This window comes from Chinchilla lanigera, unplaced genomic scaffold (assembly GCF_000276665.1).
Source record: "Chinchilla lanigera isolate Chin_1 unplaced genomic scaffold, ChiLan1.0 scaffold00049, whole genome shotgun sequence".
Taxonomy (NCBI): Eukaryota; Metazoa; Chordata; class Mammalia; order Rodentia; family Chinchillidae; genus Chinchilla; species Chinchilla lanigera.
In genome coordinates this window covers 14,624,575-14,644,596 of record NW_004955450.1, presented here as the reverse complement: position 1 = coordinate 14,644,596, position 20,022 = coordinate 14,624,575, and positions in this window count along the sequence as shown.

Below are 20,022 nucleotides of genomic sequence, written 5' to 3'. Positions count from 1 at the left end.
TTACTTTTTCCTACTTTGCTCTAAACTGTGCTCAGAATATTGGATTGCTAATCTCCAAATCCGGACACACCCAGAATTATGGGGCTGGAAGAGAAGACAGTTATCTAAGAAGCTAAAATTAATAAAAGGCAGTGCACATGTATTGCGTTGGTCCTCTGTGGAAATCATCCCAGAATGTTACCCACTGCGGTGGGTTAACTAACGGTCAACTTGTAACCCCCAGCTGAACTGAGTCAGTGCGGTGCTGGGTGCGGAAGGCCCACCTGAGGACTGTTGCCAACAGCATAAAAGGAGACTTGGAGGGGAAGATGTTGTGCTGTTGGTTTTCCTGGAGAAGCTTGTCACGCTGGCTTTCCTGGTATGAGCTCGGCTGTCCTCATCATCAGAAGAACTCGGGACCTCGCTGTTGCTGAGGATGACTGTGGTCCTTACTTTGAGTGTTGCTTCCTGGCTCCAGTGTAGACCCCTCAGCCTGCTGCACAGATCCTTCATCCCACGGGCACAGACTTTCTAGCTTCCATCACTGACCTTTAGGCCTTCCCAGTGCAGATCCTTGCTACAGACTTGCACGGGACCTTGTCATGGGCTCTAGGCCTCCAGCTGGACTTGTCATTGTCATGGGCTCTAGGTCTTCAGCTGGACTCATGCAGGCCACTGGCATGGGATCCAGACCCTCAGCTGGATTTTTTGGGTCTCTGGTGTGTGGAAAGATTTCCTGCACTCATGCATTTGACTCATTGGGTGAATATTATGAAATAATCCTGTAAATTATATGTCCTGTATGAAATCCCTTCCCTTGTAAATCCTTACTACAGCATCCACAGAAGTGACTTGCAAAGCTAAGGTGCACTCCAAAAAGCATTCTCTGCAATGTACCAATCCCAACCAGAACTACTGTCAGATGGCCTATAAAGTAATCAAACACTTTGTTGAAGAAATGGAAGGATAAAGTTTGTGGTGATCTGCACAAGCGTACAGAAAGGAGAGTTTACAGCAGTGAGGGCAAACCTTTTAGAGACCGAGTGCCCAAACTGCAACTCAAAACCCATTTATTTATCCCAAAGTGCAGTTAAACCTCAATATCCAATGCTCGCTGCTGGGACAACTTGGCTGGGTGCCAACAGAGGGCCCTGTGTCCCCACGATGGCACACATGCCATAGGCTTGCCACCACTGGTTTACGGTAGAATGACTGTGGGTGAGACTTACTCTACATCTCGTAATCAGTGATCCAGCACAGATGGGCACTGGAGAAGAGCTGTTCATCAACTTATCCCTCAAGAACACTCATGGTGGGGACCCCTGCAGGAACCTCCCAGCTTGGGGTGTACAGGCCACCTCCAGAGTGTACAGACTCAAAGGAGGCTGCCTGGTGTGCAGAGCTCATGGCAGTCACACTCTGATTGCCAATTAATACATCATCACTCAGCTGGTGATTCAGACTCCGGTGGGATTTGTGCATGTGAATTGATTTCTCAGTCTAATCCCTTCTGGGGAAATGAACTGAGTTCTGCTGTCGAACAGCTGAGTGATAGAAGCTACACTCTGACTATTCTCACCTGGGTTCCTCGAGCAAACACACAACCATGACGGTACTGCCCAAACGCGTAGGGGATGGGGACACTGCAGCCCCTTCTCTCCCATCAGACCTTCCACTGCCAAATTAACCAGCCCCGCTCCCTCCAAGGGAGAAGCTGCTGCTGTGATGGTCAGGTTCAGAGACGTCCGTCGTCCGGCAGGACAGATCAGCTGTCCTTATGGGCCCGGTGGTTACTCTCTTTACTCTCTGCCCTCCCTTTACTTCTTCTGTGGTAGGAACACAGTGGGGACCATAAACCCAATTACTTTCCTTGTTCCTCCTACAAGCTCAGCTGAAGGTACTGATCCCAATGTGCAGTTCGGTGGTAGGATTTGGGATAGAGTAGGACAGTGGTCGTGAACCTGTAACACACACGCTGCAGCAAGCTATGCGTTATCACTGAAAGCCCAAAGGTTCACCATCCCTGGAAAAGCACGTACCATTTGGCCCCAAGCATAAGCCTCAATTCTCCTAGCTCAGTGGTGGCGAACCTTTCAGAGCTTTCAGTGACACAAACAGCCCACAGCAGCATGTGTGCCATAGGTTCGCCACCACTGTCCTACATGCTCAGGATTTCTAAATTATAACTTCGGCCCTGAATTCCCTCCTGAGCTTCAGATCAGTGCCACCCCTCCCAACCCTGGCCACACACCTCCTATATTATATCCTACATAGCTCCACCATAACTTCCTACACACATCTCGATTCAACACACATGCAGCTCAACTCGTAACAGTCCTCCCCTGATCCACTCCTCCTGTCTTCCCAGTGCCCAAATCTGGGGAAACAAAGAGACATTCTTGCAGCAAGTGTAGCAACATGCAGTGTTTAGCCCCAAGTACACACATGCATGTACACATGTACATCAAAGTCTTGGACAGGCTTACTCAAATGTATGTGTAGTATTTTTAACAGGAAGAAATAGCTTTCCCCTTTTTCCTTTACCTAAATGTAGCCTGCACCTCCTTCGTAGTAATTCCCGCCTTCTTACCCCAGCTAGCTCATCCCCTCATAGCCTTTCCTCCAAGAAGTCTCCCCTGAGTTCCTGAGCGCAAGTTCACTGTCTGTTCCCTGTACCTTCAAAGGTTCTTGGTGCAACCCTTCCAATGACAACTTAGTACTATCACCACAACGTAACAAATACTATCAGGATTTGAGCTCTGAGAACTTGGCTGTCATTATCTTTGTAATCCAAGTGCCCCACAGAAAATTAATGCTCAACATTGTCGGTGGAAGGAACGAAGACTAGCTATTGCTAATAAGTATGGGTGAGCTGAGAGTGGATACTTTCAGCTACAGGCCTCAGATTTTAGCCCACTGTAACCCTGACCCATCGTGTGACCCTGGCAAGTCCCCCTGCTCCCTGGGCTTGGGTTTGTATCTTTGAAGGAAATCGTATCACCTTGCTCGTGGGCTGTTGGCACAGCTACATGAGGTGACCGCATACAGCCAGTTTTAAAGGATTGTTTGGTGAATCTGGTGGGGTGGACAGAAGACAGGACAGCTTAATGGGGTGGGGAAACAGGAAATTTGTGACATTTTACTCAAATTCATGTATGTCCTCCATTTGGGAACTAGAAACTATGTCAAAATAACACCACTAATCTGAAGGTCACTGGCTAAGATTATGACCAGAGGTTAGTGGGGTACAGGTGGGGGACCTTCACAGACACGGAACACGGCACTCTTCCACGTGTGCAGTGCAGGCTCCCTTCCGTGGTAACAGTAACACTTGTCTTCCCCTTGAAGAAAAGATTATGATGCTAAAACTAACCCAAATGGGACTAAAACGGTTAAAGTCACAAAGCCGCTCAGCATTCGTTAGCTGCTCAGGTGCAGGCAGCACAGAAGAACTAACACTAACCATGGTTTTTAGCCTTCGGAGCTGGAGAGAGGAACCTGGCTTCCTGCAGACCAAACGTGCTAATAGAAAAGAAACTTTCTGGAAAAAAAAAAAAAAAAAAGCCAGTCAAATCTAAGAGACCTGTCAACACCGGGGTCATCAGCGAAGAGCTAACCGGGAGAGAGCGGAAATCAAAGGCTGCCCCTGCCGGCCCCGCACATCCTGTTCGGTGGGAGCCCATGGTGGTCACAGCTCCTTTAACAATATTTATAATGAAGGAACAACGCTGGAGATGTCAGTCCTGATTATTCATGAAGCTTTCTCCTGCTCAGATCCACCCCGGGGCTAACAGTAAAAGTACCTGATTCCCAATTCTCAAACACAAAAGCATACAGAGCTTGAAAGAGGAGCTGACTAATAAAGTTTGCATATCCCTAAGAAAAAAAGCACACAAGGAAGAAGAAAAGGAATGGCGAGATTAAACAAAAACAGTGAGCTCAGATGGAAAATGATAAAAATTTTAAAAGGCAAGAACTTAAATCTATTTTCATTTTTTTTTCTTTTTTAATGTCCTTGTTCATTTACATTTCAGTGTGAGCCGTCCGGAAGGAACAGCTGTTTCATCTCCCGAATGCAGCGCTGAGACACTCTGAACACTTACTGCGGGGTGAGACGCTGCTCGGCTATGTTGTGCAGAGTGGGCTAACGGCTTTACACCATGAGGTGGCCAGAGGGAGGCTTCATCTCTGCTTCTGTTAGGCCAAGCCTCTGAGACTGCACCTGGACATCTGCACTGGAGTCATAAGCATCCCAGGCCAGCCAGGGCCCATCCCTCCCTGGACTTGGTCCATGACCAACTCAGTCAGTGGAGTCCTCAAATTCCTCACTTGTGCCAGAGGAACAATAACACTGCTTTCTTTCAAGGATTGCTGAGACTTAATTAAATCAGGAGAAGAAAGCCCAGGACCTTGATTATAGTGAGCACCTTCTTTCCCTCAAAGTAAGACCTAGCTGGAAAATAATCAGCCTTGAAAACTAGAGATCAAAAAAAGCCAGCCCTAGTCAGCCTGTCCTCACCTTACCTGCCTTACAGATTTGCCACCAAGCAGAACAGTGATGGCAGGTAGGGCGAGGACGGGCTGACGAGGGCTGGCATTTTTCATCTCTAGTTTTCAAGGCTGACTATTTTCCAGCTAGATCTTATTTTCAGGGAAACACGGTTAAAAAAAAAGTCACCAACTTGCTGTTGTTATCGATCTTGCCATGTTCATCTAGTAGAAATTAAACTGTGTTCATACCAGGCATGGTAGCACACTCCTATAATCCTAGCACTTGGGAGGCTGAGGCAGGAGGATCACTGAGAGCTTGAAGCCAGCCTGGACTACATAGTGAGACTGTTTCAAAAACAAGACCAAAAAAAAAAACAACGAACAAATTAAAAAATTAAGCTGTTTTTGAATTTGTATAGTTCTGACAGAGAAATGATTTCAGGTTACGGAGATGATTAATATTGCTTGCCAAATACCCTGACTCTTCTCTCCTACCTGGCTACAATGATATTCCCTCTCCTCTTACGGTTGTACAGGGCCGTGTGACTGGTTCTGCTGGACAGCTGTGGGAGGGAGCCTTCCGGGCCCAAACATCTGTCAGTACAAAACCCTCTAGGGTTTTCTTCCCACAGCGATGATATAGGCAAACAGAGTCAGCATCCTGACTCTGCACTCCAATAATGAACTCAAGGAACAGGGCAAGAATGAGCCATTGTCATTTTAAGCCACCAAGATATGACATGGGGGTTGTTTGTTCCCGGAGCACAGCCCACCCTGTGCTGACTGAAACACAGCTGTTCTCGTTTTTTGTTGTTTTAGAACTGAACAAATTTGACGGCACCTGAATGAGAAAACTAAGCCCTATGCTACATGTTTTTACGTGCATTATTTTTACAGAGCATTTTAAAGGCCCTGAAGTGAAATAATGCCCATCTTACACATCTGAAGGAAACAAAGATTATTAACGAGCGAGTATTCTTGGGTATCTCCCCTTTTGATCTCTTTTTCTTACTGTTTCGAGTGTTCTAGCTTTGCCGGTTTGTTCTCCAACCTTCTAATTCAGGATCCTGTGTGCGTGTGACACACATACACACATAAATGGTGCTTAAGAATGGATGGGGATGGTTGTACACTGGTATATTTAGTAATGTACTGAATATACAGTCTCACTGACTTGTACCCTTCAAATCGTCAAAGTGGTGAATTTAACATTATATATGTTTTCCCAACTAATAAAAATATAAATAGGCTGATAAACAGATGAAGAAATATATAAGAACATAGAGCAAAATGTTAGTTGTAGAAACTAGGTAGTAGATTTATGAGTGTTCACTGTGTAATTTCCCGTATTTTTTTTAAATATGCATGATAAATTATTAGAAAAAATGGGTGGAGAAGAGCATCACTAGAGAGGTGAATTCAAGGTGGAAGAACACAGGTAGCTATTGAAAATCAGATCAATCAGCATAATGAAATTCATGTAGAAAAGAGGGGGCGCTACCTCCTGGCTGCACAGACAGCTGGGGGCGGGGGGTGAAGGCTGAGGAGTGAGCAGCGGTGGCGAACCTACGGCCTGTGCTCCCCAGCGGGCTGTTAGTACCACTGAGAGTTCTAGAAGGTTCACCATCATGACTCTGGAGCATGTTCTGTGAACCAGGCAAGTGAAGGTTAAAGTCCTTTGAAGTTACTTTTGGCTCCTGCACTGTTCTTTTCTGTAACTCCACGGTAGAGTCAAGAGCACTGGTCTCCTGGGGGTCTCACCAATACAGGGGAGATGCTAGGTGAAGAACTTCCACCAGGAAAGAGCAGACACGCCGTCTCCGGGCGGGCTGTTCTGCAGTCACCTGCATATCCTCCTGCACGTACTCCTCACTCACAACCCCACTGTGGGCAGTGCGTTCCAGAGTACACATCTGGGCAGTGTGTCCAGGCACTTTGACCTTTCTGGATGCACCCCACGTGGCCACTTTTGGCCCAGAAGGTAACACACACGGACTCTAGTCAAGTTTCCAATAGATTCCTTGTTCCCACCTGCAACTTCACGAGCCTGGTCTTTACGATCTACAGTCTGATCGACATTCTGGTCTCTGAGCTCCAATTAGTATCATCCATCAATCTCTCTTTTTACAGCATTCTGGGGCTTCTGTATCCCACATCTCCAAACCTTTCCACATTCATTCCACAAACCAGCTCCAGGGCTTCTAAACTACATGGTCAGGTGAAGTCACAGCAATGACCCTACTTCTCTGTATTTTCTGTATTAGTCAGCTTTCCCATCACTGGGACAAAATACCCAAGACCTGCAACTTAAAAGAGGGGAGGTTTTATTTTGGCTCACAGGATTTATCCATGGTTCACTGGCTCCGAGGCAGAAGTGGCGTGGTACCACTCCTATTCAATGTAGTTGTGGAAATTTTAGCCAGAGCAATTAGACAAGAGAAAGAAATAAAAGAAACAAAGATAGGGAAGGAAGAAGTTAAATTATCATTATTTACAGATGACATGATACTATATATAAAAGACCCCTAAAACCCCACCAAAAGACTCCTAGATTTAATAACCAAATTCAGTATGGCAAGATACAAAGTCAGCACTCAAAAATCAATAGAATTCCTGTACAGAAATAACAAACTCACTGAGAGAGAAACTAGGGAAACAGTATCTTTCACAATAGTATCAAGAAAAATTAAACACTTAGGAATCAATTTGATGAAGGAAGCAAAAGATTGTTACATTAAAAACTATAGTACTCAGAAAAAGGAGATCAAAGAGGCTATCAATATATGGAAAGATATCCTTTGTTCTTAAATAGGCAGGACCAATAGAGTGAAAATGGCCATACTTCCAAAACTATTATACAGATTTAATGCAATACTAATCAAAATACCAATAGCATAACTCACAGAACTAGAGAAAACACTCCTAAACTTAATTTGGAACCAGCAGAGACCTGGAATAGCAAAAACAATCCTGGGCAACAAAGACAAGACAGTGGGTATCACAACCCCCAACTTGAAATTATACCACAAAGCAACCATGATAAAAACAGCATGGTACTGGCACAAAAACAGACCCAAAGATCAATGGAACAGAATAGAAGAAGCAGAAACAATTGCAAACACACTCAGGGACCTTATCTTTGACAAAAGAGCCAAACACTTTCATTGGAAGAAAGGTAGCTCCTTTAGTAAACAGTACCAGAAAAACTGGTTTTCTACACGCTGAAGATTAAAATACACCCATATCTCTCACCAGGCACTAAACTAAAATAAAAATGGATCAAAGATATAATTATTAAAACAAAAACAATCTGCTGGAAGGTAGAATAGGTAAAACCCTTGAAGACCCTGGTGTAGGCAAAGATGTTATGACCAAAACTCTGATCACACAGGAAATATTACAAACAATCAACATGCAGGATTTCATCATGTTAAAAAGCTTTTGCATAGCAAAAGAAACCACCAACAGCATGAAGACAAGCCACACAATAGGAAAAATATTTTGCCAGCTACTCCTCAGACAAAGGACTAATATCTAGAACATACGAAGAACTCAAAAAGATCAGACCATTCCAAATTTAAAGACTCAATCCAAGCTGAGAGTGGTGGCGCATACCTGACTCAAAAAATAACCAAACAAACATAAAGACTTGATCCAAAAATTACTATCTGAGCCAGGTGTGGTGGCACACACCTGTAATCCCAACACACGGGAGCTGAGGCAGGAGGATTGCCGTGAGTTCAAAGCCAGACTGGGCTACATAGTGAGGCCAAGGCCAGCCTGAACTACACAGAAAGATCCTGTCTCAAAAAACAAAAACAAAAATGGTATCTGAAATGAATAGATATGACTCAGATGAAGAAGCACAAGCAACAAAATATATAAAAAAATGTTCAACTTCACTGATCATTTGAGAAATGTGAATTAAAAGAACACTGAGATTCCATCTCACTCTAGAAAGAATGGCTATCATCAAGAAATCAACCCATAACAAATGCTGGTGAGGCTGTGGGGGAAAAGGAACGCTTTCCCCTATTGGTGAGAGTGTAAATTGGTGCAACCAATATGGAAATAAGTATGGATATTCCTCAAAAAACTGAAACTAGAGATTCCATTTGACCCAGCTATTCCTCTTATCCGTATCTTCCCAAAAGAGTTAAAAGCATCGTACCACAGTGATATATGCACACCCGTACTTACAGCAGCACAATTTGTAACAGCTAAATCTTGGAAAGAGCCCAGATGCCCATCATCAGATGAATGGATGAAGGAAATGTGTTGTTTATATACAATGACGTACTACTCTGCCAAAAGAAAGAAAACACTTGAGACATTTTAGGTAAATGGATGCACCCCGAGAAAAAATTTGGACACATATGTAAATATCACATTGTTTCTCTTGCGTAAGGAACTGAAAGTGCAAATATGGACCAAAATCAATGATAAATATTAGGAAGAAAGAAGGAAATGTTCAAATGGGAAGGGGAACAAGGGAGGGAGATGGAAAGGGGAGGAAGGGGAAAAAGAAAATGGAAACAAAGCTTCCATAAATAAGGAGGGGGAAAAGCATTGAAGGGAGAGGAGGAGAATGGAGAAAAAAAAGAAAAATCAAGATGTGTCATGAACAGGTACAAATTCCCTATGATGAATGTGATCAATATGCATATCACAAAAGTACCAATAAAATTAATTTACAAAAAAAGAAGAAATCTTTGGAAGGGCGTGTTGGAAAGGCATGGCAAGAAAGTTGCTCACTTCACAGCAGCCAGGAAGCAGAGAAAGAGAGGAGGCAGATACACCCTTCAAAGTCACGATTCCAATGACGTACCCAACACAACCAAGCCCTCCCTTCTAACGGCACTTTCAGCTACAAACTCTTCAATGGATCAGTGCACTCCTGAGGACAGCGCCCCATGAGCTGATCACCTTCTAAAGCCCCCGCCTCTGAACACATGAGACTTGTGGGGGGCTCATGCTAGACCTAACCATGACAAAGGGCAGGCCTATTTGACTGACAGCAGATTTCTCAGCAGAAAGAACCCCACAGGCCAGAAAGAACCCTACAGGCAATGATGCATTTCAAATCCCGAACAAAAATAACTGCCAACCAAGATCACCATACCCAGAAAGGCTATCCTTTCCAAATGAGGAGAAAAAAGGCTAAGATAAGCAAAAAATAAGAGAATTCATGATCATGGGACCAGCAAAAGATGCTTAAGGGAATTCTATACCCAGAAGATGCCAGATGATAGCTACCATCGTGATAGCATGAGAAAGTATAAATCCCACTAGAAAAACAGAGAAATAGAATAAAATCAGTATTAGTAATATAGTAAGTAAACCATCAAACCAATAAGGTGAAAAAGAGAGGAAGAAATAAAGGATATTCAAGACAAGGAGAAGAAAATCAACAAAATGATAAGCAAAAGTCCATACCTTTCAGTAATAATTTTCAAAGTAAATGGCGTTCATTCTTTACCTAAAAGATACAGACCACCTGGGTGGATTAAAAATGCTGCCTGCAAGAAATCACCTCAAAAGTAAAGACACACAGACTGAAAGTGAAAAACTGGAAGATGATATTCCAAACAGGACTCCTGTCCTAAAATGAACAGGAGTAACTATAGTCATATCTGACAAAATAGACTTTAAAACAAAACCGGCAAGAAGAGAAAAGTTGACTATATAAATGATCAAGAAAATAATTCATCAGAAAGAGACGGTAACTATACATACATATGCATCTAATATCAGAGTGCCCATTTTTACTAAACAAACACTATTCAATCTAACTTTAATTGGACGTATTTTGTTTTGTTCAGTATGTCTCTTAAATTTTTGCTTTATTTCCCATCTTTGTTCTCCATGCTGTGTATTTTTGATAGGCCTGTCTTCAAGTTTACGGCTTGTCACTTCTCCGGGCTAATGTGTTAAGTCTATGTTTTGTGCCCTTATTTCTGGTGATTACGATTTTATTTCTATAGTTCCCATTTAATTAAGTTTGGTAAATGTCACTTTCTGGTAGATTCTTTCATTTCTTTATGCATTTTTAAATCACAGTTATTTCACAAACTTTCAAAGCTTTTAGAAGTGTTAGACTTGCAGAAAAATTTTAAAGATATTACAGAGTCTCCACGTGTCCCTCACTACTACTCACATCTAACACGGCCTTGGGTATAGAAGCATTTTTTATACAAGATCCAACAAACAGAAATCATTAAGGGGAAACTGAATAAGTTTGTACTAAGGTTTTTTCATTTTCATAATAAAAGGCGTTATAAGTTAAGAATGAAAGGTACAGATCAGAAGAAAACACTGTCAAACACGTAACTGACAAGAGATCAATAAATATAATAGTTTGCTTTCCAACTCCGTCCAGTCAGTAAGAAAAAGCAGTTCAGCTCACAGACAAGAGCACAGCACAGTCAAGAAACAAGGGAAACGATGAGTAGCTTCAGTAGGAGTCAAAGTACACATTTTAAAAATTATCAGAGAAAAATCAAGTCTAACAATGTGATGTACCAGAAGTTATGTGGAACAACAGGCATTATGCAATAATGTAATGAGAATGTGAATTATTTTCAGTTAAAAATTTTGGAATACAATTAAAAAATGTCTTAAAAATTAGAGCTGTGTATATTGTAAAATACAGCAATTTCTAAGTATCAGCTCTACAGAAAATCTTGAATTTGACATGTACAAGGGTGTTTTTTTAGCAAATATTCCTAATATTTAAAAATTAAAAATAACCTCAAGATTCATCAATAAGAAGATCACTAATGCTGGACGTGGTGGTGCATGCCTGTAATCTCAGCACTCAGAAGGCTGAGGCAAGAGGATTACCATGAGTTCAAGGCTAGCTTGAATTACATAGCAGGATTCTGCCTCACAAAAAAAAAAAAAAGTCTCTAAAGTATGGCCATTCTGCTGGGCTTGGTGGCACACACTTATAATCCCCAGCACTTGGGAGGCTGAGGCAGGAGGATTGTTGCAAGTTCAAGATCAGCCTGGGCTACAAAGTGAGCTCAAAGCCAGCCTGAACTGTATAGCAAGACCCTGTCTCAAAAAGGCAAAAAAAGAAAAAGTATGGTCATTCTGTGAAATATTACATAGTAGCTAAAATATTGAACCAGCCATTTATAAATCAGCTCCAACAAATGTCCAACACCAAATATCAGTTGGAAAAAAGTATATTTTTCTGTAAATTTTTAGAACACACAAAAAATGTTATGCATGCTTGGAGGCACATAAACATGTGGTTAAAAGTATAAAAATATTCATGAGATTGATAAACACAAAACCGGACAGAGGCGGTTTCTGAGGGAGAAAGAACTGAGGTCAGAGCTGAGCTTGAACTGTAAATGCAGTATCTTATGTAAAAATGCAAACGATAACAGCTATATGTCACAAGAAGACTATTATAATTGTATGTGCCTGAAATTTTTCACAGTTTTTAGAAACGGGATAAAATGAGCCTAGAAATGCACATGCAGAGGTATATTTCTGCCAAATATCAGAGAGAAGCTCACGAGCATAACTTCTTTAAGAAGAGACTTGTTATCCTAGTACAATCTCTCCAGAGACCCAACACTCCTGTGAGCGAGACAAGACAGCAGCTTCCCACAGTCACCTGTGTGAGCCAGTGGTCAAGGGCATGGCAGAACGCTTCTGCTACCCTCAACCCACATCTTGCACCTCCAGGCCCCGAAGGGATGCTCTAGCACCCTCCATCACACCCCCCGGACAGCGATGTGGAGAGGAGCATGTCTAGGAGACTGCTTCATTCTTTTTCAGGGCACAAAGGAAAGAACCACCTACTTCTTCCTTCCACATCCCATTGGCTAGAACGTTGCTGCTTGACCCCGTCTTGTGTTAAAGGAACGTGAGAGATGTCCTCCCTGCTTGGAAAACCGTGTGCCCACCTGGGCTCTGCAACTCAATTATCAAAGGAGGAAGAGGAAAACGGATAGAGCTGGACACCGCCTGCTTCTGCGGTGGGATGGATACCACAGAGCCGTGACAGAGGTACACCAACAGCATTCATACAGGCCGAAGCTGTTCCTCCTTCTGTACCATCTCAGCATCCAGCCCGATAAGGAGTCCCTGTGCATCCTTCCCCCCAAAGCCTGCATAGCTCCAGCCTCTCCCAGCTGCTCTTCATCCCACAAGCGCCTTCCCTGAACTAGACACCCTGAGAGGCACGAGAGTTCAGAGATGGGGCGAAGTGGACACAGCTGGGATATCAGGATCACCACTGAAATGGTGGCATCAGTGGCTTAATGTAAGCTCCAGGGAGGACCTGTGGGCCAGAGAGGGGAGTCCTTCAAGACTTCTTGGTCACATCTCTCCATGCTTCACAGAGAAGTGGCCCTGAACCTGAAGCGAGGGGTGCCACAGGGGGCGGTCAGGGAGAGGAAGACAACTCTGGCCAAAGGGAGCACAATAGAGCAAAGCTTGAGAATAAGAAGCAAGCACGCTCAGGAAAACACAGCTCAGTGCGGGTGTAAATTAACAAGGCGGTGAAGCACAGGTAAAACCGGACAGGGAATGGGGAGTCAGACCACAGAGAATCTTTCACCTGCGGGGAGGAGTTCAGACATTATCCTGCACATATAAAGGGAGCTGCTAACAAATTTTGGACAAATAAGGGGCAAAATTAGATAGGTTAGAAAGATCTCTCTAAAAGCAATATAGAGGATAGACTAGAATAAAAACAAAACTATGGACAGGAGATAAAGACAGAGGAGGTAATTTGGGGGCAGTATGGGGGTGGGGAGGGAGGATGAATTCACTTTGTGATTTGTGGGGTTGAGGTTCCTACAGGACACTCAGTGGAGATGGACAGTAAATACCATGCTGGACACACAGCCTGAAGCTCAGGAAAGAGGCTCTGGCCTCCATGGTAAGCCCCTCCTTCACTTCTTGATAAAATATTTTTAAGCCACAGCGCTCTTCCAGTTCCTCAGTGCATGGTGGCTCCGTGACAGTTGGGAGCCCCAGTGTCCCCAGCCCGTGCTCGATCCTTGCTTAAGCGCCTCCTGATCAATGGCAGCAGAGTGCTGGGGTTGCAAAGGTAGGTGAACGTCTCCTTAACGAGGCAAAGTAGCCTGAAGAGATGGGTGTGGCCCTGTCCTGCCCAGTAGTCCCGTCAGACAAGTGAACACACAAGGTGTCGTTAACCACCTTCCTGGTGACCCGAAGACTAGTTCGGGGAGGTCAGAGGAGACTTCAGAGAGAACCAAATATATTAAAGTTAACAAGATAAAGTATAATGGGGAAGTGTGTAGAAGACATCAAATAATTGTTTTCAAATAATTGAAATACCAAAGTAAACACATAGGGAAATCCAACTAAAGGTATTTGGTACTCACAGCTTAACTCTTAGAGAAGACCCTGAAAAACTTCATCTCAAGCCTGAGGAGTGCCTAGGTCCTAGTGCTCCATCAGCAAAACAAACTGGAACTCGTCCTCCAGAGGGATGGCTAGCACTTTCAATACAGTAAGCAACATTAGCGCATGAGTTATGCTTCTACTCATAGGGACCTCCACCTGCTCTCAGCCTGAATTCTGTGGACTTATGGCTGTATTTCCCTATACAAAGATCTTTCTAAAACTCTTACTTCATAATACGTGTTAATCTATGTAATTTTGTCACTACTATACAAGACCAAACGCAACTTCCAGACAGTAACCCAGGCACCCTTATTCTCTCAGTAGATCTCCCCTGAGGAATGTACACACAGTACAGTGTGCTTCTCCTCAAACTTTCATCACTGTTGAATCAATTATTTCCATGATTTTCAGGGTTTCTAAGCTCCCTGTCTGCCTGGCTTAGCACTGTAGCTCCCATGCCATTGTGGGGACAGAATATTTACAGAAACAGTAAGTAAATGAATGAAAAAGTAACCCATAGACACCCAGAAAGAATAATCGCCTATTTTAGTAACACAGGACAGTGTCAGAGATCTTCCCTCTACAACTGTGACTTGATGAGAAAACAGATTCTCTTAACCACTTCTTCATTAGTCGACAACTAGAGTTACTAGTATTCATCTTGTCCAGTGTTTTGAGTCAAATCACATAGGTATGCCTAGTCACCTGCCACAGCGTAGCAAAGTATAAAATAATGTTGTCACATTTTCTCGGACACTGGACACGTTTCCCTGAAAATAGGCCTACCTGGAAAATAACCAGCCTTAAAAACTAGAGATGGACACTGCCAGCCCCAGTCAGCCCGCCTTGCCTTACTCCACCACCACTGCACTCTGGTTCGCTGGTTGCTCGGTCAGGCAGGTGAGGCAAGGGTGGGCTGACTGGAGCTGACAATTTTGGTCTCTGGTTTTCAAGGCTGATTACTTTCCAGCTAGGTCTTATTTGGGGAGAAAGATGATCTGTTGTGGTTTGGAGCTAAAATGCCCCCTGAAGTGTTCAGAAAGTGAAGGGGCCACGGGGTGTTATACAGTGGATTCATCCACTGAGGAGCTCAGAGCTGACTTGCTGTTAGGAACTGGGGCCTGGTTGGAGGGGGGGCTGGGGTGTGACCTGCAGGTCTACTGTCCTCCCCAGCTTCTCCCTTCTCCGTTTTCTCGCTGCCATTGGTTGAACAGCTCTTCTCCACTCTGCCCGACTGCCCGGCCATTTCTGCCTTGGAGCCAGCTGGGATTACAGACTTGAGCTACCACGCCTGGCTAACAGGAGAAAATTAAACCAGAGCCAAACGAACCTTTCCTCCTGTAAGTTGTGGGTGTCGAGGGTTGTGTCCCGGCAACAGAAAAGGACCAGGACACTGTAAACGCTCCCTGCCTAAAGTAAATGTTTCAGAGGAGAAACACGTGTAGTCCTCTCTCTTTCCTTTTCGCATATCCCTATTCATTTTTTTGCTAAAAACTTGTTTAAATTCCAAGGAAAAGTCATTTGCACAAGGCTATGGACAGGAGGAAGGTGGGCAGAGAGGCCTGGAGAAAATTCAGAGATTGCCCACACAGCACGAGCGAAGTGGAGCCCACTGATCCTCACCAAAGCAGCTCCTGTCCGTTTGTTACAGATCCCACAGGCAGCTAGCAGTCTGGCCCTGCCGTCACACCATACTACAACAAATCAAAATTCTCCTGTTAGCCGGGCATGGTAGCTCAAGTCTGCAATCCCAGCACTCGGGAGGTTGAGGCAGGAGAATCTGGGTAAGTTTGAAGCCAGTCTGGGCTACAGGGTGAGGGCAAGAGAGAGATCCGGTTTCAGGCAAACAAGCCAGAAAAATTTCCTCCAGCTAAACATTTGCTGAGGGTTCCATAGCACCTTAGCATGGGCCATTTCATTTTTGCCCTGGCCCAGTTAAGGTGTCTCAGTTCACATTTGGGCTCTGAACTGTACCCACGAAAGCTGCCATTTAGAGATTTTGTGAGCAATCAGTTCTACTGCTTGTCACAGTGGGAGAAGAATCGTCCTACCGCCAAGGCGGTTAACTCCTGAGCACCCACAGGTTCATGTCCCAGCCAGCCCAACGTGCTGCTCTCACCACCCTGAGGACCTGAGCCAGGGCTGCTTTTCTTCCCCTGCACACTTAAGGTTTTGCCGCTTTACATATCTGGACGTTAGGATCATCTTAACATCTCAGGTTTTTTTTTTAAAAATTCCCCTCACATCTAGAGCATTTCAAAATTATGGGAAAATAAAACTGCTTCAGTATGGATGTGCATATCAACAGCCACTCAACACAGAAAAAGAGTTGGAATGTTTCTCTTCAGAACAGTATCGGGCAGGTATGCAAAGGTAGGAAACTGCAAAGATCCCAGTGACCACTCAGAATTAAGCATCACACACCCTGACGAGAGACTGTTTGTTTTTAAAGAAAACCATTGTGTGACATCTTAAATGCTCCACAAACATTTCTGGTGAGTCTCTGACCTGCTGGATCCAAAGAGAGACAGTCCTGCGTAAGTGAGCTTCATGCTCACTTTCTATAACTGACCCTTCTGCAAGCAAAACTGGGGGAAATACCAACCCCATCAGGTGGCTGTCGGCTCTAAAACTCGGTTTTTCCTTCTTCCTTCTCACGTCTCCTTCCTCCTCCCTTTCACTCAGTACCAATGACCCAGGAATTGCAGTGTCAAAGGCAGCTCACACGGACTCCTCCCAACTCAGCCTCCACCACTTACTGACCACCCAGCACTTGTGACCACTGAGAATCCCACACATTCTCTTAAGTATGGTTTCCAATCCGCGGCTACATTAATGGAAGAGAAGGTACACGAGGATTGACCAGGGAAGTGAGGCTTTAGACTCTTCACACATGCATGGACACATGTGAGATGTTCTCTGACACTTTTAATCCAGTTCCCTAGGAACAAATGTCTACTTATAGCAGAAAACGCCGAAAGAGAATAAAAAGAATCATTTCACACGGCAACTATCATCATAAGCCATATAATGGCTCGTCGGAAAACACAACACACTTTCAGCAGTTTGGGAAACAGATGGTTCTAAATGTGACTAATTTTCCTCAACATTTAACAGCACCATCAGAAATTAAACATGTTACAGAAACCATTAGGTTTAGTCCCACCCCGATACTATCAGTGTTGTCCATTAGGGAAATCATACCCCATTAACACACCGACATTAATTGAGGAAGGAAGTTCGAAGGAAAGGAAAGGACTGGCTAGCGCTGAATACTTCAAACCAGAGAATGAGCGCTTCCTCTCCCAGTCAGACCAGACGCTTACTTGCTGGCTGCATTTCCCTTTTCACCAAGAAAGTTGGGAGATCAAGCTGAGGTTTTAAATAAGTATCCTTAGCTAGAATCTCCTTAGCATACATTCCCACGAGCTGCACACATTTCTGCCTCAGAAGAATAAAACATCTTACCTGTGAATGCCTTGGAGTAGTGAGTAATAAGAAGGCTCGAAAGAGCAATCCAGCCCCGGTCCTGGTTTTGTCTGAACCTAGAGCACATCACACTGAAAGGACTCTCGGTGGCTTTCTCAAGCACGCTTCATGGTACAAATCCAGACAAGGACGGACTCTGTACACCTTTCTCAGCTGCACAGCTTGGCGAAACCATTTCTCCCAAATCGTTGGTTCTGATGTCTGAGATGCTATAAGAGTGCCAAGTATTTTTAAAGGCTTTTCCTGCAAACCTGTTGCTCCAAAGACATATCATGTATATCTCCTGTCCTTCCTTCATGAGTAATGCACTGAAGATGCTGAGATAGAATGTTGTGTTTGCACCTTAAATGACAACCTTGAGACAAGCAGGGGACTATGGTACCCTCTGGAGATCCCAGCAAGGTGTCCTTTGAGAATGGTCACAAGTGAGGGAAGGTCCCAAGACAGGAGATGAGAGTGGGGGAAAGGACAGAAAGCCTGGTGAGCTACAAATCTCAGAAGCCCTTCATCCAAGAAGAGAGAAAACGGAAACGGAATGAGCAAAGAGAAGGACTGACTTTGTACCCCTTTCCCCACTAGACAGCTGGGGGGAAATCACCTTAAAGTATCTCCATACTTTAAAGTCATGATGAGTAGAGGTCGCTAAATGTGAGTGTGTTCACAAGGTGCTAGAATAGAATTGGGGCAGATGCAGAGAAGTGGAAGAAAGGGCAATATCGACAGTGCAAACATACATTTAGGAGAAAACACTTTTTCCATTGTAGATCAACACAAATTAATTTCCCACCTTCCCCATCATACCCCCGCCACTTCAAGTATAACCCCATTCCCCGCAAGTGTAGTTAAAATTATCGTCACAAGAATAAAACTGTATCAGAGATTGCTGTGTTATACAAACACAGATTCTCCCATCTGGTTCATCCCTGCCTAGTGGAAGTCTTTCCTTAAGAAAGAGAAAACGCTAAGGAGGGGCAGAAGTCCTATAAAGAATATGTTGAAGTTGAAATTTCTGGCAACACCAGGCATATTCTTATGAAACACTGAGAGGGAAGAGCAGGCAGTAGAAGGCTCCTCCTAAAACCTGGGAGGAATTGTAGGATACACTGCAGACGAGAGCAAGGGAAATGGTCTTGGTATTGTTCCAAGCCCTTTGAATGGCAGAACTCCACTGGCCTCACTGTCAGTATTTAGTCAGCCAGGTGTATCACAGAGAGCTGCACTATATTCTGGCCTTGGTGCAACTTGGTGAGGAAACCAGTACTAGGAAATAATAAAGTACCTTCTCCTGAGGTCTGGGGATTTGGGATGCATTACAAGCATTGTAGAATGGACCAGCTATCTTGCTGCCAAATGGAGATTGAGTTCACCAAAGTACTCAGGGTAGAGCACAGGAGTCACCCAAAATATCATTACCCTTAAATTAAAAGAGTTTTATACAGAGTAGAAGAGACCTACTACCCTGTGATCTTTTGATCATGGGACAGAATAGACAAGATATTAGTCACAGAAAACTTAGCAAACTTAGTCACAGAAAAGCTGTTCATCTATTGATCCAGTCTCACAATGGACAAATACTTCAACCACCTATTAGATAGGTTCTTACCAAGGAGAAGGTGAGTCATCAGTATTTCCTACCTAAGGGCTGAGTGTCAACCAGCGTGTGACCTCAAAGGGGCACTAAAGTCAGGTCAACAAAACTGAGTCCACTTGGTACTGGGTCCAACTTCAGGGCATGCAGGAAACCAGGGTACTGGGAAACCAGGTGCCCGGTGGGGCAGGAACAAGGAACTGATGAATCTATTCCACAAATCTGACCAGGGAGAGGGAGGAAAAAGACAGTCCATGTTTGAACAAAACATATTTCAGAACTTCTCAAAGGAAAACATGTTGCCTAGCAAAAGCACACACAGATTACCTGCCTTGGCTCCTCTGCCGGCTATCTCAAGGAAGAAACCCCACAAATACAGATGAATGTGAAATCTGAGGTTTTCTTAAAATTGTTCAGCAAATTATTAATTATAGAAAATTAACATTGTGGACACTGGCATTTTTACAGTCCAATACATGGTGCATGAGATAACTTGAATATTCGTGTCATCAGATACTTATTGAGCAGAAACTCTCAGCAATGAGGAAGACAATGAATAATCAGTCCCAGTTTAGGGACTTCTTTGGTGAAGGGTCTGTTGGGGTTTGAACCAGTGATAAGCTACAACCTTAGCCCTGTACCCGGGAATTTAAAGTCCAACAATATATAGATCATATTGTGGAGGAGCTACTTGGACCAAAACAGACGATCAAGCAATATCAGTATCCTCTTCAGACAGCAACGATCAGTGTACCTATGGTACACTAATCCCTACTTCATAAATACAAGGACTCCCAAATCATAAATATAGTGACACAACAGGGGATGCATTGGCTTTGAGCCATGTTAAAGTTATTAGAACATGTAATAAAGCTAATGAAATATGTATCTGCTTATTATGATTTAGATCTAAACTGTTACCTAAAAATCTCATGCGTTTCAAAGGTAGTGACTGGATCATGAGGCACCATATGCAGTGGATTAATCCACTGATATGTTGATAGCTAAATATGTTACTTGGGCCAGGTGTGGTGGTGCACGCCTGTAGTTCCAGCACTCAGGAGGCTGAGGCAGGAGGATCA